Below are 27,670 nucleotides of genomic sequence, written 5' to 3'. Positions count from 1 at the left end.
GCCGTCCATTGACATTCATTGAAACTTCACTCTAGCCAGCTTAAACTTGAAGGGCAATTTCTAAACTGTGACTGTGCCTTCATTGTTAATATTTCAAAGACATACTATACATCAAAATGTAGGTCTGGGTCTTGTGATTCTCACAATGTAAAGCTCTTCACTGTATAATAAGACCGTCTGAAGATGGCAACCGCCAAAATACTTTGACCTGTGCCAGACTGGAGCAGCAAGTGATGTCATAGACAGGGCCTTTTGTACACCTGCTAATGTTTTCATAAATGTATGTTTTAACCCCTTAAGACCGCAGCCAAATGTACAAGTTGTGATCAAAACAAAAAGTAAACAAAACCTGGCATTTGCGCTATATGTCTGTCCAACCATAATTCACCTCTTTCATTTTAAATGCATCCCCCTTATTATATATAATTTTATTCAGGGGAAACAGGGCTTTCATTTAATTTCAAATATTTAGCTATGAAACATAATTTAATATGAAAAAAATGGGAGAAAATAAGACATTTTGTTATTGTTTTAGTTCTATATGACATTTTAACTGTCAATGTCATAATACTGTTTGCTTTTACTGCAATAAAATACACATATTTGTATTCAGCAAAGTGTAAAAAGTACCCCCTATGTACAGGTTTTATGGTGTTTTGGGAAGTTACAGGGTCAAATATAGCACGTTACATTTGAAATTGAAATTCGCCAGATTGGTTACGTTGCCTTTGAGACTGTATAGTAGCCCAGGAAATAAATGTACACCCATAATGGCATACCATTTGCAATAGTAGACAACCAAGGTATTGCAAATGGGGTATGTCCAGTCTTTTTTAATAGCCATTTGGTCACAAACACTGGCCAAAGTTAGCGTTAGTATTTGTTTGTGTGTGAAAAATGCAAAAAAACGCCAATTTTGGCCAGTGTTTGTGACTAGATGGCTACTAAAAAAGACTGGACATACCCCATTTGCAATACCTTGGGTTGTCTACAATTGCAAATGGTATGCCATCATAGGGGTAATTTTCATTCTTGGGCTACCATAGGGTCACAAAGGCAACGTAAGCAATCTGGCAAATTTTAATGTGAAAAAAATGAAACACAAGCCTTATATTTGACGCTGTTACTTTTGAAAACACCATAAAACCTGTACATGAGGGGTACTGTTGTACTCGGGAGACTTCGCTGAACACAACTATTTGTGTTTCAAAACAGTAAAAAGTATTGCAGCAATAATATCATCCGTGTAAGTGCTGTTTGTGCGTGAAAAATGCAAAAACGTCACTTTTACTGGCGATATCGTTGTAATACATTTTACTGTTTTGAAACACTAATATTTGTGTTCAGCGAAGTCTCCCGAGTAAAACCGTACCCCCATGTACAGGGTTTATGGTGTCTTGGAAAGTTATAGGGTTAAATAAAGTGCTAGCAAATTAAATTCCCTATACTTTCGGCATGGGTTGTCAGGCAGGTCCAGCTAATTGTAATTAATTAGGATACCTAATTATGTAAAAATATTACATAAATATATGTTTAGATTTAATATATGTATATATATATATATATACATATGTGTATATATATGTATATATATAATTTTTTTTTAAATATTTTTATTTATATATAGGTATATATATATAGTGATATATACGTATATATTTATGTATATATATATATATATTATTTTGTTCTACGTGACACACAAACTAACACACACACTAACAGACACACACATAGTAACACACTCTCACTAACAGACACACACACTCATTGACAGACACGCATACACTCAGTAACAGACACACATACACACTCACTAACAGACACGCATACACACTAACAGACACACACTAACAGACACACACACTAACAGACACACACACTAACTCTCTCCCTAACAGACACACACACACTAACAGACACACAAAAACAGACACACACTCTAACACACTTACTTTATATAAAAAAAAAAATTAATTCAAGCCCCCCCAGCCTCCGTATCTTTGAATTCTCGCTTTCCCTGGGGTCCAGTGGGGCTGCTGGGCGGGCGGGCCTCCGGTCACTGAAGTCGTAGAGGAAGCACTGATCCGACTGTTCAGCTCCCTAACGCGCCGCGTAGTGATGCCTGGGCCAGAGTGACGTCATGTTCTAGCTCAGGCATCACTGCGGTGCGCGTGAGGGAGCTGAACAGGAGGATCAGTGCTCCCTCGCTGCCCGCCCGGAAAGTGCCGCTGCTGCCAGCCTTGGGGGGCTCTGAGGTGGCCCGCTGATCAGCTCCTGGGCCCCCCCAGGACAAGAGGCTAGCAAGGCGATTGGGGGGCGGCTTTTTTTGTCGCCCCCCCAGAAAGTGCCGCCAAAGTCAAATGCCTTGTCAGCCTCGCGGTAAATACACCGATGCCAAGGAGCTCCCTAAAACAAAATGGTAATCCAGATGTAGACTTCCTGCTCACTGTGCTGAGAGGCGTATTAACCACACCTTACTGATGAGGCCCAACAAGGCTATAATGAGCGTCTGGTGTTTCTGGTGTCTAACTGTGGTAGATGGGTGCATTTCTGATCTGGACCACCACTTTGGGTAGGTCCAATCTGAAATGGAATGGTTCAGGTTCTCTCTGTAATGGCACATTATGAGCTAACACCAGCTTGAGAATTCATTGAAGACCAACAATGACTTGTTCCAAAGTAGTAGATTGGACATCAATGCGTTCAGTGTTCCAATGCAATATATTATAGAGCAGGTCTCTTAATAAGCTTTTTAGTTTATAAGCTGAAAAAAAATATATGTTTACAAATACTAAGATACAAACATTCTGTGTTAAATCTATATAAATATCGGCTATAAAACCTGAAACCATGAAACAAAATTATCCTCTACAAAAACTTAGTATTGTAAAAATATGATGGGGTAATTCATTAAAAAGGTAATTGTTGGTTACTCTCTTGGAAATTGGAACTGATATGTCATAATGGAATCAGAAAAATTCTCATGTACATTTCCTGGCTAGCTATTTAGGTAAAAGATTTGCAATTCTCTTATGAACTTTGGAAAATATCTGAATTAGGGGAAGATAAAAACAGGATTCCTTTTTTTTTTTTTTTTTCTTCAGCAAGTATCTATTTGAATTGATGAAGGCACAAGCCAATATTTATCAATATTGGATTATTAGTAGCTACAGTGCAACCGTACCTCACTGAATTAAACTGATGTATTAATTAATGCCTGCATATGACTGATGCAAATAAATGAACATTAATATACAACATGTTGTTACACAAACCACTAGAAAGTAAAACAAGTTCACAAAATAAGCAAAATAGGAAAGGAGTAGGAGTAACACAAACAGTGACGGTTAAATAGAAAAATTACAGTGCCACATCAATAGTGAAAAAGTCCAGACAGATACTGATATGTTAAAGGATCACTACAGTGTCAGGAAAACATACTCGTTTTCCTGACACTATACAACCCTTAGGTCCCCCCCACCCTCAGGGCCCCCCTCCCTTGGCGCTGAAGGGGTTAAAACCCCTTCAGTTACTTACTTTAATTCAGCGCTGGGCTCCCTTAGCGCTGGTGACCTCTCCTCCCCCGCCAACGTCGGCTGCCGTGTGGAGTGGAATGCGCGGCAGGAGCCTCAATGCTTTCCTATGGACGTTCTGCACGCTGAATGCGATTTTCACATCCAGCGTCGCAGAAGCGCCTCCAGTGGCTGCCAGGAAGACAACCACTAGAGGCTGGATTAACCCTGCAATGTAAACATAGCAGTTTCTCTGAAACTGCTATGTTTACATCTGAAGGGTTAAAACCTGGGGGACCTGGCACCCAGACCACTTCATTGAGCTGAAGTGGTCTGGGTGACTATAGTGTCCCTTTAAGTAAAAGCCCAAGCTTGTTTTATGTGACTGTATTCAGAGCTACTCACATTCTTGGCAAAGCCCAATTTGATTGTTCCCCCTACTGATACTAGAAAAATATTTTCCCAGTTCCATGTGTCCCACATCTCAATCACTGTTCCGCATAATCCATTTAATAGTCTACTCTCTCATACACTTACCATACTTGCAATGGAGCAAAAACCAAAGAAAATTTGGAGGGACAGGCCTTCATAATAATCCCCACTCAACTTAGGGTGCACACATTAAACAGTGCCGTTTTCTACAGGCAAAGTATTATTATTATTATTTTATTATTTATATATGATATATTATCACTAGGAAGGCTGCTAGTATAATGGGGTAACATGTTTTTTTCAACATATGCTCATAATCTTAAAAGTTACACTAGATTTTCCAGGGGGAGGAGAGGTGTGGGGGGGGGGAGGTGTGATCCATCCCCCACCCAACCTCCCCAGTTCTTACATTCATGCAAATGCATGGGCATATCTTTATCAGTCTCTACCATATTCTTCCCTTATACATCAACACAGAATGTTGTTTGTTTAAGTCAAAATGGTTTGTTTACATCTTTGCATGCATGCCCCTCTTTGCACATCCATGGATTGAATGGTGTTCTCAAATTTTTGTACATTTAATAATTGCACAGTTCATCTTCCATATAGAGCTCATGCCTTCACATCACCCTTAGCGTATTCCAGCACCCACTGCACCTTTCCCTTATCTTCCTAACGCTTATTTTTCAACCCACCTTCCCTTTAGATTTATACAAAACTTTTTATATACGAAATTGATGGGGCATTGATATATTCCAGTCAAAATGTTCTTATACTAGAGCCTTTACTTGGAAATGCAAAAATATTAATAGATTGTCTTAAAAAATATTTTCTCCTAACTCGTCCAAGGAAGGATTTATATTGGTGAATAGCATATTATTTTAGAAACTAAATTTTTTCCCAAATGTTAAGGTTCCATATTCTTTCAGAACTCCCCATTATTTTTCAAATAGACCTACCAACAAGAGACAATGAACGGTTGCCCCCAATAAATTTAAAGTTGTATTCCTCCTACTTGAAAATAGCTAGATAGTCTAGTGATCCCCGACCTCTATATAGATGGAAACCAGGGGTGTCGGAGAAAGATAGACATAATTTGTGGTCAGGAGGTGGTGCCAGTTCACCAAAGGGCTTGTACCTGGATAAATATATGGATTAGAAGTTTAGGCTGGCAAGGTGATATGTTGAACAACTTGGAGGTTTGTACCTACAGAAACCTACAGTGATGTGATGTGTGTATGATGGGAAAAGAGAAAGGAGAAAGGCTCCCTAGGGTCTTGTATGTTGGTGTTTCTGCAAAATAATCAACTGACATCAGTCTTTATTAAGCCCTAATTTGCAAGATAACACCAGTTCAAGATTTACCATAAAGGGGAGACACATAAATTCCCATAGATATGCTAGAGCAGTAAAAATTGGAAAAGGGGAGAGGGGGGGGGGGGTTATTGCCACAACGTTGCAATCAATAGTGCAAGTCGAGTGACCCCTTAGTATAGATAATGTACAGACATAGGAGTGGATAAGAGGGCTGTAAATGAGCTCCTCTAATATCTTGGAAATGACCAGCTGTGTGCTGGTTCCTAGTCTCCCCCCAACACCTTCAAGGGTGTTCTAATCTGTAACACTACCCACAGAGATAAAGTTACCACTTATTGTCAGAAGGAGGTGTGAATCCGGGGACTGAGAGAAAGCTCTTCCACTATCTTTGTAAAGAGAAGGCTATGTACTAGTCCCTAGTCTCCTCCAAACACCTTCGAGGGTGTTCTATTCTGTAACTTTAATCTATATAGAGAGCCAATTACTGCCTAGTAAATCATCACCTTCGCTGTAGGAACGGCACTGTACAAAGATAGAACACCCTTGAAGGTGTTTGGAGGAGACTAGGGACTAGTACATAGCCTTCTCTTTACAAAGATAGTGGAAGAGCTTTCTCTCAGTCCCCGGATTCACACCTCCTTCTGACAATAAGTGGTAACTTTATCTCTGTGGGTAGTGTTACAGATTAGAACACCCTTGAAGGTGTTGGGGGGAGACTAGGAACCAGCACACAGCTGGTCATTTCCAAGATATTAGAGGAGCTCATTTACAGCCCTCTTATCCACTCCTATGTCTGTACATTATCTATACTAAGGGGTCACTCGACTTGCACTATTGATTGCAACGTTGTGGCAATAACCCCCCCCCCCCTCTCCCCTTTTCCAATTTTTACTGCTCTAGCATATCTATGGGAATTTATGTGTCTCCCCTTTATGGTAAATCTTGAACTGGTGTTATCTTGCAAATTAGGGCTTAATAAAGACTGATGTCAGTTGATTATTTTGCAGAAACACCAACATACAAGACCCTAGGGAGCCTTTCTCCTTTCTCTTTTCCCATCATACACACATCACATCACTGTAGGTTTCTGTAGGTACAAACCTCCAAGTTGTTCAACATATCACCTTGCCAGCCTAAACTTCTAATCCATATATTCCTCCTACATATCAGTATCTGTTTTGATTTTTTAACTATTTACTTCGTCATGTAATAATTTTATTTTTTTTGTTGTTGTTCTACGTTACACATTTTGGTGTAAAGGGTGTCATGTAAAAAGGCAACATTAAAGGATAATTTCACAGGGAGTAATTGACTTGCTGAAACACAGGGTCATTGACAGACTGGACAAGGATGCAGTTGCCATGTGTTTGCACACGTCATCCTTGAGGGTAACAAATAGGGTAACAGTCTTCGATAAGTCATACCATTACTGGAAAGTCATGCAGAATATTGCGGATATAGTTTTTCCCAAAATGAAAGTCTATCTGTTTCAGTCAATGTAGGCTTTTTCCTTTGAAGGAGAGCAGCACCACAGCACTACAAGAGCAGAAAACAAGGTTTAATGAAGTCTCCACTAAGGTGCATGCAAGACATTTTAATAAAACAATATTAATTGAGACACAACTATGGTAAATCTAGAAAATCTAGAAAAGTATGGCTCAGGTCAACTGACATGTTTTTTTTTTTAATAGCCGACGGTACTTTGTGATATTTATATAAATATTTGAATATATATCTTCATCTCTATATCTCTTTCAATTTCTTAAAAAATCTAATATTAGAATTGTTATCGTTATCATAGCATTTAAAATATAGGACATGAATTTAAAAATAACAAATCAAGGTCTAAACATGTTAAAGCCTGTGACTTTCCACCTCTACGATCATATGTGGGCAAAATAAAATAAATAAATAATTTCACACATTAATTCCACAAATTAAACAAGGGCATTAAACACTGACAGTGTTATTTGGTAGCAACTGCAATGTACTCTGGGTAAAATGCTATATATTTTATGCGTAGCCCATACGTGGTTTTCTGTATAGTTGTTATCTATACTTGGCAGGCCGTTCCTTTCTTTAGTCTTCCACATTTATAGTCAAACACTGTATTACCATTACGTTATTTTCAATTGTCTATGCAGTAAGTTTTCTATTCTAGGACAGTATTAGTTCTGATAATCACACAGAAGTAAACAAAACAAACATGGACAATGACGAGTGTGTGACTAATTATGTGTTCATAAATCTGAGGCAGACATTAATGTATTCTCCAAAAATGTAAGTCATATTCAATTGGGATCAAAATTAGGGTGAAAAATAAATTAGATTTAAATTCAATTAATGTTCAAAATACTTGCTGTGGGCAGATATAGGAATATTTTTGCCACGTTCATTTTGCATTTTTTGTTGAATTATTTTCATATGCCTGCATCAAGTTAATATGGCAATTAAAATGATCCCCTGTGGACAGAATGCGCATTCAAAAATCAAAAAAATCAAAAGAACATAGTTTGTCAATCACACTGTGGGCATCTGGGGAAAACTAACCCGGCCACCACTGATTGTTAAAAATAAAAAAATTATATGTGTATATTTAAAGTGAAAGTAACAAATAAAATGTTACATATATAGCACATAATATTAGATATGATTATGCACGTAGAAAATATAATTGCTGATATAGAGACCTCATAATTGGAAGTCTAGGTGAAGCCATGCATGTGCCCCAAGTTATTAGAGTTCTAATCAATAGTATATATGCTAACATCTCCCAAGATGGTGGATGTATCTGCTAAAAGATTCCTTTCTCTATTACTTGTTTATTGTTTACATAACCTGATTGGCCAATGGTCAGGTGATGTATTTAGTTGTTTCATAGCCTAGATAGACTATATAGAGCCCCAATCGCCATTATTCTGTGTCTGAGATAATATTTATAGACAGCTGTTAGTAGATATTAGTAGCTGTAGCTTGACTTCCACAACTGAAAAGGGCACCTCAGACATATATGATAAAACAAATTCCCTTAGAGTACTTTGGACTTCAACATTGGGAAGATAGAATTCAGGAAGTGGGAAATAGGAAGCAGGGAGTTACTAGCTAAAGGGGTCTATCAGCTGGCACTAGCAGTTTCTTATCATCCAACCTGCCTAAGCATCACAAAGCAATTCTGAGCTCTTGCGAATGTATGATGTACTGCATAAGCTCTCACGATCTAGTAGAATACATGCAAACTATAAATACTTTTATTCTCTCAATTGTCTCATTGAAGTGGCTAACTGTAGAAATAACTGCTGGGTGATGGCATTTAAATTTTGTATTGGCACAGTTCTACCAGATCCATATAATATTGTGAATGATAATTAGAAAGCTGCATGCAAGTCACACCTTTTCTAGATCACATGGAGAAGCTGCTGTTAGTTTGATAAGTACAATATCCGCATATGGTTGCATATACAGTTATTCTACAGATATACAGATATTCTAGTGAGTACAGTATGTACTTAATGTAGATATTCCAGTGAGTACAGTATGTCCCTGCCAGCATTTTCATGCGAACACTGCCTTTTCAGAGAAAAGACTGTGTTTACATTGCCCCGAAAGGACACCTCCAGTTACAGTCACTCAGACGGCCACTAGAGGTGCTTCCTGGGTCAGTGCTGCACAAAGAGCAGCACTCACATTCAGCATCTCCATGCCTTGCATGGAGGAGCTGAAATTCCCCCATAGAGATGCATTGATTCAATGGATCTCTATGAGGTGATGCTGCTTGGCCAGGGCGGCGTTTGGCTTTGCCCCATCCTACCTTCTTGGCTGAGATCATCAGAATTGACAATCTCAGCCAATCCAATGCTTTCCTATGGGAGATTGTCAGTTTTGATAATCTCAGCCATGAAGGTGGATCCAAAGCAGAGTCAGTGCCGGCGGACCTGAGCAGTGCTGGAAATAAGGTGAGTTTACAACTGTTTTAAGGGGGAAGAGGAGGCCAACTTTTTTTTTATCTCTATAGGGTCAGGAATACACGCTTGTGTTCCTGACCCTATAGTGTTCCTTTAAGACTGCCTGAGCATCATGAGAAACGACATTCAGAGTTATTTGGATTGGTTGGGCATACCATGCATCATATGTCAGGTGGGCCATAGTTGTATTGTTGGTATCAGTTGCCTGTGACAAAATGTTTGTGAGTTTCATTTTCTATGCAGGAGACAAAAAAAAGCAACGTACTTTACCTATAGCTTTCCATTAACCGTCCAGACAAGGAAAGATGGCTGCATTCAATCATGTCTCTCCCTTAGAACCAAGGAGATACACAATATCCATTATTAAGAGCTGATACTGCTGACTGTGTGCAAGTGCTGAAAGTGTTTGGACTTTAGAACCTGTTTAATGAAAACCAAACATCTGTACATCCATAAATCACATTTATAGTGCACAGTAAGCATGGCTGTGCTTACCTTTTGTCCCAATGTGTCTAAATTTGAAATGTCACCTTGTAAGATGCTTTTCCTAGCACAGCATTGAAGAAAATGTTTATGCTTTAAAGATAAAATACAGAACAGTTCTTACAAGTAATACCTGTTTGTATATGGAACAATGCTATTCAAGACTCATATATGCTTTGACACTTACATATTCAATACTTAAAGACGACCATCCTTACGATATAATAACATACATCCCAACTTTTCAAATGGACAAAGGAAACTTTAATTTTAGGGTTGTGACAAGGGGTGGGGCTATTCTGAGAATGTTTAGGCGACTTTAATAACAACTTATGAAACTAAAATGTAATTTAGAAATAGAACAGTGTATCTTCCTTACACAAACTGATTTTGCAACACATTTATTGTAGTTTAAAGACACATTACTATTGCTGTGAAAATCTGATATACACTCAAACAATTTGGAGTGCCTAGACAAGAGGGACACAGGGATCTGGGACCAAAATAGAGACTGGCCCTCCTAAACTGGAACAGTTGAGATGTATGTTAATAAAAAGTAAAACAAACCACTTGTTATATTGCTTCCTAAGTGTCTAGGCAAAAAAAGAAAAGTATATATGTTTTTGAGAAACCACAACATACTTATATGTGATTTTGAAATCTACAATTTCTCCTGAAATATGTTAGTTTCATGGAGTGGTACATTCATTGCTTCTGGGATAATTAGAAATCACTCAGTATGTAATATCTACCAGGTAGTGATTTTATTTAGTCTGTTTGTTTCATTAGTAAACATGCAATACTGCCAGGGTTAAAGTGAAAATTCAAAGTAAACAAGGCCAGAGTAGCCAAACTGAAAGCATAGCTGAGAATACTTACAATTTGACCATTTTGACCGTGAAATTGAAATTCACTTTGAAGGGGAGGGTTTATAAAGGCCGCTGACAAGAGATTTGCAAGCTGTCTTTCGTTATACCCCATTGAAAAATGCATAATTAAATGGCAGCACTTTTTTTTCGTTTTATTTAATGACATGACATCTCTATAGAACGGTTTCTGCCACGACTTAAAATTTTATGCACTAACACAGGAAGTGTGTCGAAAATAATTGTAATTTGTATTCCAAAATAGATATGCTGAGAAAATCCTAGTCATTTCTCAGTTTAGTAATCAAACCCCATATTTTTGCCGTGTGAATTATATAAGGATAAGAATTACAGGGTTATTTTTTTTAAATTGATAATTCCAAGTGAATTCAAATTCCAGGCCAAAATATTCAAACTGGAAGCAAAGCTGACTAAGAGAATTGTTCCAGATCAGCTTGCATTTGAAATTCACTTTGAATTCTCTTGAAATTCTCACTTTAGTGAATAACCCGGTTAATATGTCCCTCCATCCCATGCATCAGACCTTGAGCCCTGACAGGTTGTTATGATTATATATATATTTTTTTTTAGTTAATATTTTAATTCTGGTTATCCGGTATACCCTGGCAAATTAAAATAAATTTCTAGTGCACAATGAGTTTTTTTTTTATTATATATAAAATGTGAAAGCATGGCTCTGATAATAGGTATTTGTTATACACAGCAGCTGGCAAAGCATTTAAATAAGCTTGTTAGGTTTTCAGTAAATAGCCTGTGCTGCGGCATGGGAATTTCTTTGTCAGTATTACATATTCCAGATGACACAAAACATCCCAGTAAAGGAAAGTAATTAACAAGTTTTACTTATTATGAACGTGTCGATCAGCAACGGCAAAACTAAAGTACAACAACGTCATTGAGATAATATTTTAACCACAACTCTTACATAAAGTATATACTAATCATCTAAATATGATATCACAACATTACATGCTAAGATGATCATTTAGAAGAAGTCCCAGTGATTCCTGCTCGGTTCAAAATCAGCAGCTTCTTAATGAGAAGTCTCTGATTGGTGGGAAAAGGGGAGAGCTTGCAAAGGCTGCAGACAGAAGATGTGCAGCGTTCGCAAACTGTTTTTAGATACCTCTAATGAAAAAATGCAGCAATAAATGCATGTAAATACATAAATACTTAAATTCATAAAGGGAATTTAAATACATAAAAGGGATGAACACAGAAAAGGAGAAGACTTAATTGAAAAGAAGAAAAACTACCACAACAAGAGGACATGGTCTTAAATTAGGACAATGGTTTAAAAATAATATCAGGAAGTATTACTTTACTGAGAGGGTAGTGGACGCATGGAATAGCCTTCCAGCTGAAGTGTTAGAGGTTAAAGGGACACTCCAGGCACCAAGACAACTTCTGCCCATTGGAGTGGTCTGGGTGCCAACTCCCACTACCCTTAACCCTGCAGCTGTAAATATTGCAGTTTTCATAAACTGCAATAATTACATTGCAGGGTTATCTCCTCCTCTAGTGGCTGTCTACTAGACAGCCACTAGAGGGCACTTCCTGGTTTCTAGCACAGGTTTGTGCTAGAGCGTTGCTGGACGCCCTCACGCTGTGTGAGGACCTCCAGCGTCACTCAATTCCCCATAGAAAAGCATTTATAATGCTTTCCTATGGAGAGGTCTAATGCGCGCGTTTTCACCCCGTCAGCAACATGGGATGGGGGGGTGAGAGGGGACCTGCAGTTGTTTTCCTGGCACTGGAGTGTCCCTTTAACACAGTAAAGGAGTTTAAGCATGTGTGGGATAGGCATAAGGCTATCCTAACTATAAGATAAAACCAGGGACTAATGAAAGTATTTAGAAAATTCGGCAGACTAGATGGGCCCAATGGTTCTTATCTGCCGTCACATTCTATGTTTCTATGTATGTTTTAATTGAGGAATAACTACAAGCTGTTTCCATTGGAGTTTGTTTCTGTTTTGTACTATTTTAACATTTTACCCATTTAGTTTTTCTAAAATATATGGGAGTTATTAAGAAAAAGTGGACAAAATTACTAAAAGTGCACCGGCAAATATGTGGCATTGCATTGGTCGCTCTGTCCTTTTTCCATGTTTGCAACATTTTCTAGGAAATTCCAGCAAAATAATATTTTTCAAGAGAACCCAAGTAATAAAAACAAGGGGAACAGAGATCTATAGATGCACTGCTTACTGAAGGAAAAGGTGCATACAAATTACTAAACATTATTTAATCACACAATGGGTGCTAACAACCTGCAAAAGAAGCTTCCCAATTACAGCCGATAACCATAATAAAAACTATAGAGACTCTACAAAATTAATAAGAATGTGGTATATAAATGCCCATAAAGTGAATAAATGATTTTTATTTACATGCACAAAAGCCTAAAATGTGTCATGGACAGATCCAGCAATTGAGCCATGCAGGATCAGTTTTGTTTCCTGCCCAGGTTGTGAGGATGCATCCGCCATCTTGGCTGATTCCACACAACAGGAATGATAAGCAGAGCCACTTTAATATAGTCAAATGATGTATCTGCAAATACTTATATGGTAAGCACATGATAGATATTATTTTATTCTAAAAATACCATTCCATTATCGAGAAAATTTATAATTATTTCACTGGAATTATCTATTAAAATGTATTATTTTACTGTTAATCACATTCTTTAGGTCAATGTATTTTTGATTAACACCCACTCATAATATTGTTGGCATTTGTGTGGCAACACCTGTGACAGATGTTCCATGAAATTGAATCTGCTCCCTAAAGAAGACTACGTATACCCTCATCCGTGACTGGAAGTGAATGTTCTGCTACAGTCGTCTCAGAAGCAGAAGGTAAAAGACTCAGGTGTACTAGAAAATACACAGATTCTTCCTTACCAGTCTCCCCGTTTGGTGAATTAGTTGCATGGTTTTTGGTTTCCACATTGGAATACTATATTCATGCATAATGTATAATAGAATTAACTATGCGTAAAACGGCATAATAAACTGCACATGTCCTTAAAATACTCCAGTGGGCCCCAAACAACACAATTGTTGGCCTGTATGCTCTGGCACCATAGTTGCTATTGTAAATGCTAAAAGTGAAGTATATATTTTAAGTTAGTTCCTTTGGGATTTCATGAAATTAGTCAAAAACTACAAGTGACAATATTATTGGACATCACAGAATCACAAAATGGAACAGAAACAAAAAAGTGCCAAACTTTTTGAAATATTCTTTTGTTTTGTAATTTTTCCTATTTTATAATTTCTCTCCATCTGTTTTCTAGTTTAGGGCTAGTAAGGATTAGGAAGTAAAGTGTAGGCATTCCACATAATCAATACTTAAATATGATCAAATACGTTTTTGATACCCACAATGAGAGAGACATTAAGCACATGTCATGCATGTGCTTGTTAACAAAAACCATGCAAGACAAAGAACATACATTTTAGAACGCTAGAAAGTAAAACTGAAAAAATAGATTCATAAAATAGTCTATAAACATGGAGTAATGAATATGTAGCCCAACATTTTCAGTGGAACTATAAGTCTTCTAATGTTCAACAATCTTCCCTCAAGAAAGAATTGTATCTACAGGTAGTTTGTATTAAAAGGATACAACTCAAGTTTATGGTCTTCCCATGGGGACAGTAACATTTACCCTGTAACTGGAGTAAACATTTTATTTTAAAATGTCTGTTATGTGCTGATTCAACTTGATGATTCCTTTCTAGGTTATAGCAGAACTCCCAACTATTTCAGTATCCTGCCCTGCCATCCTTCATTTGTCCCCATAAATGTTTTTTGAATGTGCATCATTAGATATAGTCACTCTATGTTCAGAGCACTAGGACCATGTAGAGTTTTGAAACAACACTCTATGATTGACCCACTCTTAAAGGGAAACTCCAGTGCCAGGAAAACAATCAGTTTTCCTGGCACTGGAGGGTCCCTCTCCCTCCCACCCACCAATCCCCAGTTACTGAAGGGGTGAAAACCCCTTCAGTCACTTACCTGAGGCAGCGGCGATGTCCCTCGCCGCTGTCTCCTCCTCCGCGCCGCTCCTCCTACTGGCTCCGTCGGCCGGCGGGCAAGACTGATCCCGGCCGAGGAGACCTAATGCGCATGCGCGACAATTCCGCGCAAGCGCATTAGGTCTCCCCATAGGAAAGCATTGAAAATGAATTTCAATGCTTTCCTATGGGGATTTGAGCGACGCTGGAGGTCCTCACACAGCGTGAGGACGTCCAGAGACGCTCTAGCACAGGTTTCCTGTGCTATGGACCAGGAAGAGACCTCTAGTGGCTGTCTAGTAGACAGCCACTAGAGGTGGAGTTAACCCTGCAAGATAATTATTGCAGTTTATAAAAAAACTGCAATAATTACACTTACAGGGTTAGGAGTAGTGGGAGTTGGCACCCAGACCACTCCAATGAGCAGAAGTGGTCTGGGTGCCTACAGTGTCCCTTTAATGGACCACCCTGTACGATTGACAGTCATCCTAGAGCCGAGCCATACTGACCAGTCTATTCTTTGGGCGGACGTCATTGAGTGGTGACAGTGACACTGTTTGCAGAATGCAGATGTTGCGGGGTATGTTATTGACTGTTGGTGTATGTGGGTATTTAGGAAGGCCTCAGGGTAGAATCTACAGTAGATATTTCTAAATCATTTCAATGCAAAAAATGTTTATAGCATTTACCTTTTACCTATATATGGTACAATAATAAAGCTGTCAGTCATATATCAAGACTGTGTACATGCATGGATACAATAACCAAAGAGATCTCTCAGTAAGAAAAACACCTATGCACATGCATATTTTGTCCTACATCACTCCCATTAACTTTTTTAATCAAAGGTGTAACACTATGTGGGCCTCCTGGGTCTTCTTTTCTCTATTTGGCTGCTGCGGTATTCAGTGCACCAAGAAGGAAGTATTACCCTTGTGCGCAGCTGCAAAATTCAGCTTGTCCAAATCGATTGGAATGTTTCAGCCATGTGGTAGTCCAGTTTAGTCAAATTTCGTCCATGAGATTGTTTTTGTAAAAACAATTTGGATGAATCAAAATGGTGTAAAAATGCAACTATATTTGTACTGTATAACATGTATTTAATATAACTGTTATGTATATATTTTGCAATACACTGATAGATACATTTTTGTATTTGGTTCACAGGTCAAGTGAGAAGTAGTAACCAATTCAAGGAAAAAAAGGAGCAGTAAATAATAAATACATCTATTAATGTGTATATATTATATGTTTATGAAATATATAACGTATTAATAATGAAATAATACAGATTTTTTTTTTTTTACTGCCCCTCCTTTCTCCCTCTATTGGCCACTGCTCAGTGAATAAAAATTAACACTTGGCTGCTCCCTAGTAATTAATCAATATACTTTTTCCAGGGAGAGGATCTTGAGATCAATGAAGATGCTCCCTTGTGGTCTAATGACTTCTGAGAATGGTTGCCATTCATTAGCTGCAAGTGTTGCCCGGAAGTGACATTAGCTAACTTGGAATTCCAGTTCTATACTGGCTGATGAAACCCCTGTGGTGCTCCTGGAGGTGGAGTTTCAAAGCAAAATGCTGCACATACAGACTCCTACCACATGACATCATTGAAATCATGCAACGATAATTCAATTGCTACAGAAAAAATGTAACCTTCTGGTGGGGGGAACCCACGGGCGCTAGTGGTAGAACACAACGGCACAAGGCATAGACTCACCTCAGTGTCACAAGCTGCCAATTTTCTACAATCTTTGGGACTGACCACTACCACCTCTTCCAGATCGACCAGACCCACACACCAAGGGGACGTAGAAAATGTTTACACCACCAGGCTCCATGGCCCCAGTTTGAGAGACCCATATGCTGGCTTTCTTCGAAAAATGTCTATTATACATTAACTTTGTTTTTATGAGTTATTGTATATTTGCAACTCGTTTGTACGGTTCACACTATACCCCTGATAAGTCCTACAGGACACCAGACCCTCACGGTTCCTTAACAAGCTGAAGTGATGAAAAAGTTTTGGAGTCGAAACTATAATATACCCCCCCCCCCCCCCGAGTTCCAGGGTTATGGAATCTCACATAAATCCCAATTGGGCTCAATTACACACTCACTGCCCCACGCATAACGCTGCCAATAAAACAAGTTGGTACTCATAACACAGTATGACCGCCTGCATTAGTGATTTTGGAAGACACTGTCCCTTCCTAAGCAGACACCCAGCACCATTCCAGATGCCTATGCACCAGAATGTAAAGCGCCCCTGTTTGGTTTGGGAACACACTCCCTCATGGTTAATGCTAAGGTTAAAGTTACCATGTATAAAACTAATTTCAAATGCAGGATATCCAGTGCTTATACCATATGTAACTATTTTTGATAAAAAAAAATGGGTGATGAAGCTTGTTAATAGCACTCAACTTGACTTTTTATGCCGGTTATACATTCTGTTGGTGCTCCATGTGATGTAATACCACACCTGCAAACATAAAGAAATTTTCTTTTTTTAACTTTCCTTGTTTTTGTACAGCATCAATATATGACCACATATACTTTCCCATTTTAATTAAAGCACCATACTAAAAATTTAAGATGTCTAATCTACTATCAGAAGCGAATTCACTCCTCCAAGTCAAACCAATTAATTTACTGATTAATAATTATAAAAATCAACATGAGACATGAATATGAATAAATGTTAAAGTTATAAAGTATATTTAACATTTTTAATATAATTTTACAGTCTATAATAGAGAAATTGAGGACTTGGAGGCAAAGATGTTTCTTGGAATTTTGGTTAATTATTTAAAATTGAGCAGGAAACAGCTAAGATGTGGGTGGGATACCTCTGGACTAACCAAGAGTCATCCTTCAGCACTCAGGAAAGGAAAAACCTCCTGTGGAGGAAACCTCTGGGGAACCATGGCTTGAAGGACTGCCCTTCCCTCTGGGCATTACGAGGCTAATACAGAAAATTCTTTAGGTACTGGCCTTACTTACTCTATAAACTATTTAATTTGGCAGAGAGACAGAAATGAATAGAGAGACATACAGAGAGATAGATAGAGAGACAGACAGAGATAATGTGACAGACAGAGACAGATAGATATAGAAAGACAGACAGACATAGATAGCAATGCCTCTCCCTTTTTTCACTTTTTCAATCCACCCAATGTAGAACTGCCAATGCTTAAAATCCACTTTGAAGAAGCACCAATGTTTGATAAGGAGTATACAAATAGCAGAGCAAAATATTATTACCCCTGTTAGAACATGCATTGCTTAAATCAGAGAGAAGGTAGTCAAGCTCGTAGAGGACTTGGAGGCCAAGATGTATCTTGGAATTTTGATTATTAATACAAATTTGAGCAGAAAACAGCTAAGATGTGGGATATCTCTGGACTCACAAAGAGTCATCCTTCAGCACTCAGGAAAGGAAAAACTACCTCTGTAAGAAACCTCTGGGGAACCATGGCTTGAAGGACTGCCCTTCCCTCTGGGCATTAAAGGAACACTATAGTGCCCTAAATTACTTTAGCTAAATAAAGCAGTTTTAGTGTATAGATCATTCCCCTGCAATTTCACTGCTCAATTCACTGTCATTTAGGAGTTAATCACTTTGTTTCTGTTTATGCAGCCATTGCCACACCTCCCCTGGCTATGATTGACAGAGCCTGCATGAAAAAAAAAAAACTGGTTTCACTTTCAAACAGATGTAATTTACCTTATATAATTGTATCTCAACCTCTAAATGTAACTTTAATCGCATACAGGAGGCTCTTGCAGGGTCTAGCAAGCTATTAACATAGCAGGGGGTAAGAAAATCGTAATTAAACAGAACTTGCAATAAAGAAAGCCTAAATAGGGCTCTCTTTACAGGACGTGTTTATGGAAGGCTGTGCAAGTCACATGCAGGGAGGTGTGACTAGGGTTCATAAACAAAGGGTTTTAACTCCTAAATTGCAGAGGATTGAGCAGTGACGCTGCAGGGGCATGTTCTATACACCAAAACTGCTTCATTAAGCTAAAGTTGTTCAGCAAAAACAGTATACCCTGCACTCAGGTTCCGCATATATGCTCCGGCCTTCCACCAAGGGGGCGTACTGTGTGTCGGATGGACACCGCTGAATCCACCAATGCAGTATCAAAGAAGAGAAACACAGGCAGCACTCTATGATATAGAAGGTAAATTTATTTGTGGGTTCACCACCTCACCAGAATAAGTGCGACGTTTAGGTTCCTCAGAGCCTTAATCATGCATAAGGGATACAGCATAACAGCAGTGTTTAAATAACCCCAAAACCAATTAAGTTAATTAAAGGACCACTATAGTGCCAGGAAAACATACTCGTTTTCCTGGCACTATAGTGCCCTGAGGGTGCCCCCACCCTCAGGGTCCCCCTCCCGCCCGGCTCTGGAAAGGGGAAAAGGGGTAAAACTTACCTTTTTCCAGCGCTGGGCGGGGAGCTCTCTGCCTCCGATCCTCCTCCGTCGGCTGAATGCGCACACGGGAAGGCTTAACCCATTTATACACATAGCAGTTTCTCTGAAACTGCTATGTTTATAAAAAAATGGGTTAACCCTAGCTGGACCTGGCACCCAGACCACTTAATTAAGCTGAAGTGGTCTGGGTGCCTAGAGTGGTCCTTTAAAGATTATAATCACATGTTAAAACATATGTATAGGTGACATCTAAAAACAAGACATGGAATCTACTCAAGCATAGGATCAGGATCTTAGAGATGCGGTAATATATTATACAATCACATAGTAATACACTCATCTATAGTAAATATTCCATAACATGAAAAAGTCAAATGCCCTATCTAGTACAGCAAGTTAAACTGCACATATAAATCCATGCAATAGGCAAAATTACAATAATTGATTAGAAAGTACCATATAAACAAAGTCTATTACAGTAAATAGTTAGGATCTTAAAGATACAGTAGCCTACAGTAGCCTATTATTTAGTAGCATGAAGCCCGAACCCAATGCCATCCAATCACAGTGCTCTGTGTCATTTTACAAGCGTGGGAAAATTCCAAAGAACTTTCCCACGCTTGTAAAATGACAAAGAGCACTGTGATTGGATGGCTTGAAATCCATCCAATCACAGTGCTCTGTGTCATTTTACAAGCGTGGGAAAATTCCAAAGAACTTTCCCACGCTTGTAAAATGACACAGAGCACTGTGATTGGATGGCTTGAAATCCATCCAATCACAGTGCTCTGTGTCATTTTACAAGCGTGGGAAAATTCCAAAGAACTTTCCCACGCTTGTAAAATGACAAAGAGCACTCTGATTGGCTTAAACCCACCAATCAGAGTGTTCTTAGCCTAATTGCAGGGCGGGGCAAGGCTTTATAAGCCTTCCCCCGCCCTGCGGAGCTCAGTCTGCGCGGAGCCCTCCATGGGTGAAGATGGATTTTTTTTTTTTGCGCTCGTTTTTTTTTTTTTTTTTAATTGCGTCGGTTATTATGGATTTTTATTTGGCCTTTTTTGGGGCTGAAGAAAGAAGATTTTAGAAGAAAGAAAACATCGAATGGTAAGTTGATTTTATCTCATTTTTTCTTTTTTACAGGTTTTTAGTTAATGGTCCCCCCTCATTATTTTTAGGGTGAGGGGGGTAGGTAGGGAGATATTTTTTTTTTGGGGGGGGGAGGGTTAACTAGGGTCCCCCCCCTTTGTATTTAGGGCCCCCACCCACCGCTCAGGGGTGGGGGCCGGGGGGGACAATAGGTCCCCCCCCTCATTGATAATTTTAGGGCCCCCACCCGCCGCTCAGGGGTGGGGGCCGGGGGGGACAATAGGTCCCCCCCTTATTGATAATTTTAGGGCCCCCACCCGCCGCTCAGGGGTGGGGGCCGGGGGGACGACAGTAGGTCCCCCCCTTATTGATCATTTTAGGGCCCCCACCCGCCGCACAGGGGTGGGGGCCTGGGGGGGCAGTAGGTCCCCCCCTCATTGATAATTTTAGGGCCCCCACCCGCCACACAGGGGTGGGGGCTGGGGGGGGGACAGTAGGTCCCCCCCTTATTGATAATTGTAGGGCCCCCACCCGCCGCTCAGGGGTGGGGGCCGGGGGGGGACAGTAGGCCCCCCCTCATTGATAATTTTAGGGCCCCCACCCGCCGCACAGGGGTGGGGGCCGGGGGGGGGACAGTAGGTCCCCCCCCTATTGATAATTTTAGGGCCCCCACCCGCCGCTCAGGGGTGGGGGCCGGGGGGGCAGTAGGCCCCCCCCTCATTGATAATTTTAGGGCCCCCACCCGCCTGGAAAAAAAGCAATTGCTTTCCGTCCTTTCACTATTTGCAATCCATCCAATGTAGCGCAAATATAACACCCCCTGCTAGAACCTCCATTACTGAGATCAGAGTGAGGGTAGTCAAGCTCCAAGTCTTCAGACACATCCAAGTGAGGCATAGATCTCTATGCAATTGGGATGGTAGGAGAACCACAAAATATAGATGAGGCTCTGTCAGAGCCTAATTTATAACTGGAAAGAAATAGAATGTTCAAGCAGATACATCAGCAGTTATGTTTATGACATCACAGCATGACATCACCTATTATGATTTAACTGCTAAAGATTACAGTTCCTGAAGTGAAGATTATATGTATTAATATAAAAGGGAACTGTAATAAAAATGTAAAAGGAGCCTTTTTAAATCAATATAAATATTTTACTCTTATATTATATTATAAAACTATTTTGCATTTTTTGTCCCTTATTTTTTTTTTTAAAGGTATATCTACTTGTATTTGTTTCCAGCCTAGTATTATCTCTATTCATTTGTCATACAATACCTGTTCATCTCTTATACCACTTTAACACCCTCACACAGTCATTCACATATAATATTCCCCCTATTAATATTTCTAAAAGTAAGTTAACTTCAAAGTAAGTTACCGGTAAGCTAATTGCTTCATTTTATTTGTGGTTTCTGGTATATGTGAGTGTCACCCATAAGTGGTTAGAGTAGGGATGTTGAATATACACTCTGCTGTATTTGTATATATGCATTGATGTGAATTTGGGTAATATAAGTATCTTTTTAATTTACACACATTTTGAAGTTTTGTTTAAGCCTCCTGCGTATCATTTTATTTGGTATTTATTGTGTTTACAGCTTTAAGTTTCATTGTTTCTCAATCAATCATATATACTAAATACTTAAAAGGTCCATGTACTGGTCTGGGTTATTTGAAGTATAGTTTTGGTCCATGAAGTCTGACAGTTTAATGTCATACTTATCTTTTTTTTTTTTTTATTATTATTATTATTTTTAAGTAAATTTATAGTTCCTAGACTCCTGTGTATTCACAATATTATAGAGTGGTGTAGCTTTCCAGTTCACCCATCCAAGTATCTGTACAGTCTTTTTTGTATTATTGGAGCTGTGATGTTCTATACCCAGCTCAGAGCACTGTTGCATCAACTACAAGTAACTCCCACAGTCACATGAGTACAATTCTCTAATATGGAACAGTACAGTGTTTACACATGCAAACAGCCAAGTTTTTCCTAATTACGCGCATGCACTGCCTGCCCATGCAGTACAATAAAGGTAAACGATACAGCTATGCTTTTCCAAAATTCTATAAAAGCATAGAGGATGCTTTTACCATAATTACTAACATAGCATATATAATTTCCAGAACCTGGAGTTTGCCTAAATGAAATTACCATAATTATTGCTATAGGCATGGTTAGTTACCAAACTTGGAGCTTGCCTTTTGTATTGAAATGCCCTTATATTTTTGATGAACTTTAATAAACCATATGGCTTTAAAAAATATATATATAATTTAATACATCCTGAAACATTGCCACTATGTAGTCCAAATGCGATAATGATACGGTTGCTAAGATACGAGTATCGGTTACTTACAAGCATACCTTACACCTCACAGTGTGATAATCACAGCTTTCGTCTAAATTTGTAACATTGCATAATGCTGAACAAGATTTAATGTGCTACATTATTTGTCCACGTTTACCAGAGGATAAAAATAATAATTAACAGTTTATGGTTTATTTTAGGCTTTAAAACCACTCTGCGGGTTTGTTACAAGGAAAAATAAAAACAGAACAAGGAAAATAAATCTAGTCTGTTATTCAGACACATTTTCACAGGTTTTAGTAAGTCACTATTTTAAGGATTATGCACTAGAATAGGAAACTGCAGCATGATACAAAGGTCTGCCCTATACAGGCTTCGTAGAATTCACTACAAATTATATTTATATATTATATAATGACACTTGCCCACAACGTGAATCCCAGACATAATTTTGCTATAAAAGTTCTTTAAGGATTTTTCAAGAAACATGGACTAACAAGAATATAAACATGACCAATAGCATAAATCATTAATAATAATAATGAGTTTATTTTTTGTTGCATGTTTCTGGACTTCTCATCTTCAACTAGGAATGGGCTCAGGACCCTCAGCTGATTCCTGGCTTAGTCAACAATGGTAAATAACATGCATAGAAAAAATAGATGAGACCAGAGTTGATTGCCTGTATGAAGTACCAGTTGATTGAGAAGCTATAGATATGACATCATATTCCTGCTTCCACCATTCATTAGTGCTTCAAAAATAGCCAGCCTCAGAGGAACCAATCAAAACAGTCTGTGCTGAGAGGTATTAACAGCAGCTGATGCCTAAAGGCTTGTGATATAAACCTTAACAGTCCTAGTCCAGATTTGTCTGTTGCTTAACTGTTGCGAATATGGGTTTGGGCACTAATCTGGAGGGAGTGCAAGTGTCTTCTTAAACATCTACTTGTCACAGTGGTCATCTGTGTCCACCCGTGGCAGTAAGAAAAACGAATTATATGTTAAAAAGGCACATCATAGCGCTCAAAACCAGAAGGGAAACAGTCTCTAATTATAGCATATCGCCCTCTCTCCACACAGTGCAGTGTTCGTGGGCATGGCTGATTTGACTGTGCCATGGTGGGAAATCTTTTCATACCCCGCAGGGCTCTTTCACTGAAGGAATACCCTGTGTTGTCACCTATGATATCAACACAGTTTATCGAGTTGATATCATATTTTCTCATAGTTTAGTCACACGAATTCCCACAGATTTATGACTGCTAAACAGATCTAATCAATTAGTATGGGGTCACTAAATGTTTACTCTAGTTATTGAGTGATACACGACTTATCTATGTACTAACAGAAACCTAGATCTATGGCATAAAGTTCTACACTACAATATAGTGATTTAGGCTACAAAGGATACTTAGGCTCCGCTTTGAACACTTATGACATGACTTGTTGTAAATACATTTTTCATCAAAGAATAAGAGTAACACATAACATCTCATGATGCAGTCAAAGAATGCAATAGTGATAATACAACAGCAGCATATTATCTTGAATTGTGTAAATGAAAGTTAGGGAAGAAATATAAGAACAAATCACACGTACCTTATTAGCATAGTCAATAGTATAGATGTGCAGGAGTGTATAACTAGAGTGTAATCACACCTTAATATGTGCATGGAAATATTCATTTAAAGGAACACTATAGGGTCAGGAATACAAATGTGTCTTCCTGACCCTACTGTGTTAAAAACACATGTTAAGAGCCTACCCCCCACTTACCCTCCTTAAATGGATTTTAAACTTACCTTTATTCCAGCGCCATGCACCCGATCTGCCTTCTTGGCTGAGATCATCAGAATTGATGATACAAGCCAATCCAATTCTTCCCCCATGGGAAGCAAATGAGCATGCGTGGCAAAATGCCACACTGCGCCAATCAGCATCTCCTCGTAGAGATACAGTAAATCAATGCATCTCTACGGGGAAAGTTCACCGCCTCTTCTGAACGTCAGTGCTAAAAAGGCAGTGTTTATATGGAAGTGCCTGCAGGGACAGGCAATAGACAGCAGAACAACTCCATTTAATTTCCAGCAATAAATAATGCTGATACTCATTGCAATGAGATACTATAACACTAAATGTATATGAAATGCATGAACATTCAACAAACCAACATTATGCTCTTTTTGCAGGCAATAGAATCATGGCCTATTTATGGTCTTGTACAAGAAAATTGAAAGGTGAAGCAAAACCCAATATTATAAGAAGGCAGATGATGATAACATACCTGTCCACTTCAGCAGTCAAGTCACACCTGAAATAACCTATTTGGATTACTCATATAGGGTCCTTATCAGTTCACGTTAAAGTTTTTCGAAATTGAAAAATTAGGTTTGGAGTGTTTGCATAGAATGGACTTGATATTTAGTAAAGTTTGCTATATTGGCTGGATAAGAGCCACTTGCCTTCTCTTTCATTTTGGCTGCAATGTTTTATTAAAACAATCACAGTCATAATAATATTTTAAATAATTCAACATGAACATTTTATATGTTTGCCAGCTGTTCCTGCAAGGCTGTTATATCCACTTAACACATCACAGCCGCCGTTGGAGCGGCAAAAATCAAAAGAAAAATGTTTTAAACTTGTAGTCATAAATTGAGTCTAGTAATTCTTAATGGTTTGCATAAATTGAGTCAATTGTAGCGATAAGTAGGATTGGAAAAATACTCATGCAATAGCTTAGTGACTGTGCTGCCTGCTGTGAAAAGTGAATGCTTGTAGCACAACGATTAAACTTGTGCGCGCTTGTTAAGCTATGTGAATGCCTAATACTTATTAACAAGATAAGGTTTATTTAATTTAGCAAATGCACTGTGGATGACATCATGAATACACACGTCTTGAGGTCCAGTTAAGAAGTAATGTTACATTTGTGCCTGGAGTTATGAGACAGGTTTTTTCCGGTCTATATCTACCTCTCTCCCAGCTACCTTTCAGATGTTCTGTTGACAATTGGAACCATATCCACCTCTCCCTATAATACTCTTTCAGTAGGTGGGCCCTCTATTTTCAGACCTACCTGTTCGTTGGTTTCTTCGACCTTTATCTCCAACCATAAATATATTTACAGCTGTAATCAAAATTATTCAACCCCTATTGAAAATCCGGTCAAAATGTACAGACTTTCAGCAATTGCAATGAACAAATCAAACAAAAGCAATTGAAATAGCCCAACACAATGAATGCTTCAAGCGGTTTCCCCAAATTCCCCCCAAAAATGCAACTTATAATAACTTCTCCAGTCTCAAAAATGATTAACTAACAAAGGAAATAGTGTATACTGCGCCCAATTTGAATATACAAAGACATACGTACATAAATCTTCAGATGGTATAACATCCGAAGATTTATGTACGCAAATCTCTTTGTATATACAAATAGCTATTTCCTTTGTTATTCGTTTAATCACGAGGTTTGGGAATCCTTGCACTGTGTACTGCAGCTTGCACTGGTCATTCACTCACTAAGCTATAGTGAGCGCCTATTATTCCTATTATATATCAAAATGATTAGCCACTTTATAGCAAGCATCTTTAGTACTTAGTAGAGCACCCTTTTTTAGATGCATAGCCAGACACCAGCATTCCTGAGGAATCTTAGCCTTTTCTGGGGGATTCTAAATCAGAGATAGCACTCAAATTATTCACCAACACTTTGCTGCTTTAATCTCTTCCCTTTATTGTATTACGAAAGCTTTGTTTTTTTTATTGGATTAATTATGGCTGTTGTGATCATGTCTAATAACCATTTTAAGCTTGATAGAATAACCGTGAAGATAATGACAATGTGATGGTACACACTCCCCAGTTAGTACTTACGCTATGCATATTTCAAGTGGCATGTTAATATTATTTTAGTTAATTGTTCGATTGGACATACAAAATAATAAGTGAACTGTGTAATCAGTTGTAAGCATGATATACTATGTTATTGGCACCAAAGCATGATATTGTATCGATAGGATAAACTACAGTTATTCAATGATTAGTGAATTGCTGGAAATGAAAAGTGAATTCAATTGAAATGTTAAATTTAAGGTCAAAATATGCAAGCGAAAACATATCTGATTTAGGAGAATTTTGTAAATTTAAATTAATAACAGTTCTAGAACAAGTGTTTGTAAAACATTCTATGCTGTTTCAGCTGGTAAGCTGTACGTGTAAGCCATACGCACTCAGAGAATAAGTCCACAAGCAACACGTAGCATGTATAAATCATGTATTCTTTATTACAACATTCATTATTGAGTTGCTTACTGCTTCTCAGAGCAATGTCAGTTAAAGGGCTTTCACAGCCAACAAGCTGCACAATTCCAAGCATCGTCTGGCGTGATGTAAAGTTAATCACTATTTTACTGTACAGCAATAGAAACACACTAGGTCCAGTATATAGATTTAGTGAGGCCCAGGGAATGCTAGTTTTAACAATACATTGCAAACTAATGTTACTAGAGCGGTTTTTATGATTTGTGGTGGATCCCTACAAATCATTGATGGTTTATTGTGATGTGTATGTGGTAATATTTGAGATCATTCCAGCTTTGAGACAACTGGTTGGTTGAAAGACTCTTCAAAGACTCATTTCAGTTTTAGCACGGCAATATCATGCCTAGTACCCCAAAGTAGTGGCCAACTTCACTAATGCTTAATGTTCCATCTTCAAGTGTCAAGCCTTCCAAAAGAAAGGATGCTGTTCTTGCAGCAAAGAAGACACGAGTCTCATATTAACGATCGTGATTTCATAATAAGTTGGACAAGCAGATGTCCACATACTTTTTAGGCCATGCATTAAATTAGCAAAGGATTAATGTATAAAGAGAATTTCATGTAAACTATTTACACACTATCAATTCACAAATGCCATTTTCTTGACATTAGGTTACTATAAAAGAGCCTTGGAGACAGATCTGTTCATCTTAATTGCATTTTCTTGAAATATCTTCCTGAACCACAATATTTGAACGCAGAGCCAAGTGTGACAGCTCTACTTTCTCTTCGACAGCTCATGAATTCCAAAAGAAAGAAAATAAATACTTTAACAAAAACAACATAACGGTATTCAGTGACCTAAGGTTTACATAGTTTCCACACATGGCAGAGTATTGTATTATAATAGTATTGTATTAT

The 27,670-nt window shown here is 38.4% G+C and overlaps 1 protein-coding gene across 9 annotated transcripts in view; it reads right to left on the bottom strand.

The window, feature by feature from the left end:
- The window catches only part of PPFIA2 (PTPRF interacting protein alpha 2), a 369,600-nt gene that overhangs the window by 202,369 nt on the left and 139,561 nt on the right, over positions 1-27,670 (bottom strand). The gene's annotated exons all lie outside the window — the stretch shown is intronic.

The sequence above is a fragment of the Pelobates fuscus genome, chromosome 3, assembly GCF_036172605.1.
Source record: "Pelobates fuscus isolate aPelFus1 chromosome 3, aPelFus1.pri, whole genome shotgun sequence".
Classification (NCBI taxonomy): domain Eukaryota; kingdom Metazoa; phylum Chordata; class Amphibia; order Anura; family Pelobatidae; genus Pelobates; species Pelobates fuscus.
Note: the sequence above shows the minus strand (reverse complement) of the source record. Positions and strands in the feature narration are given on the sequence as shown.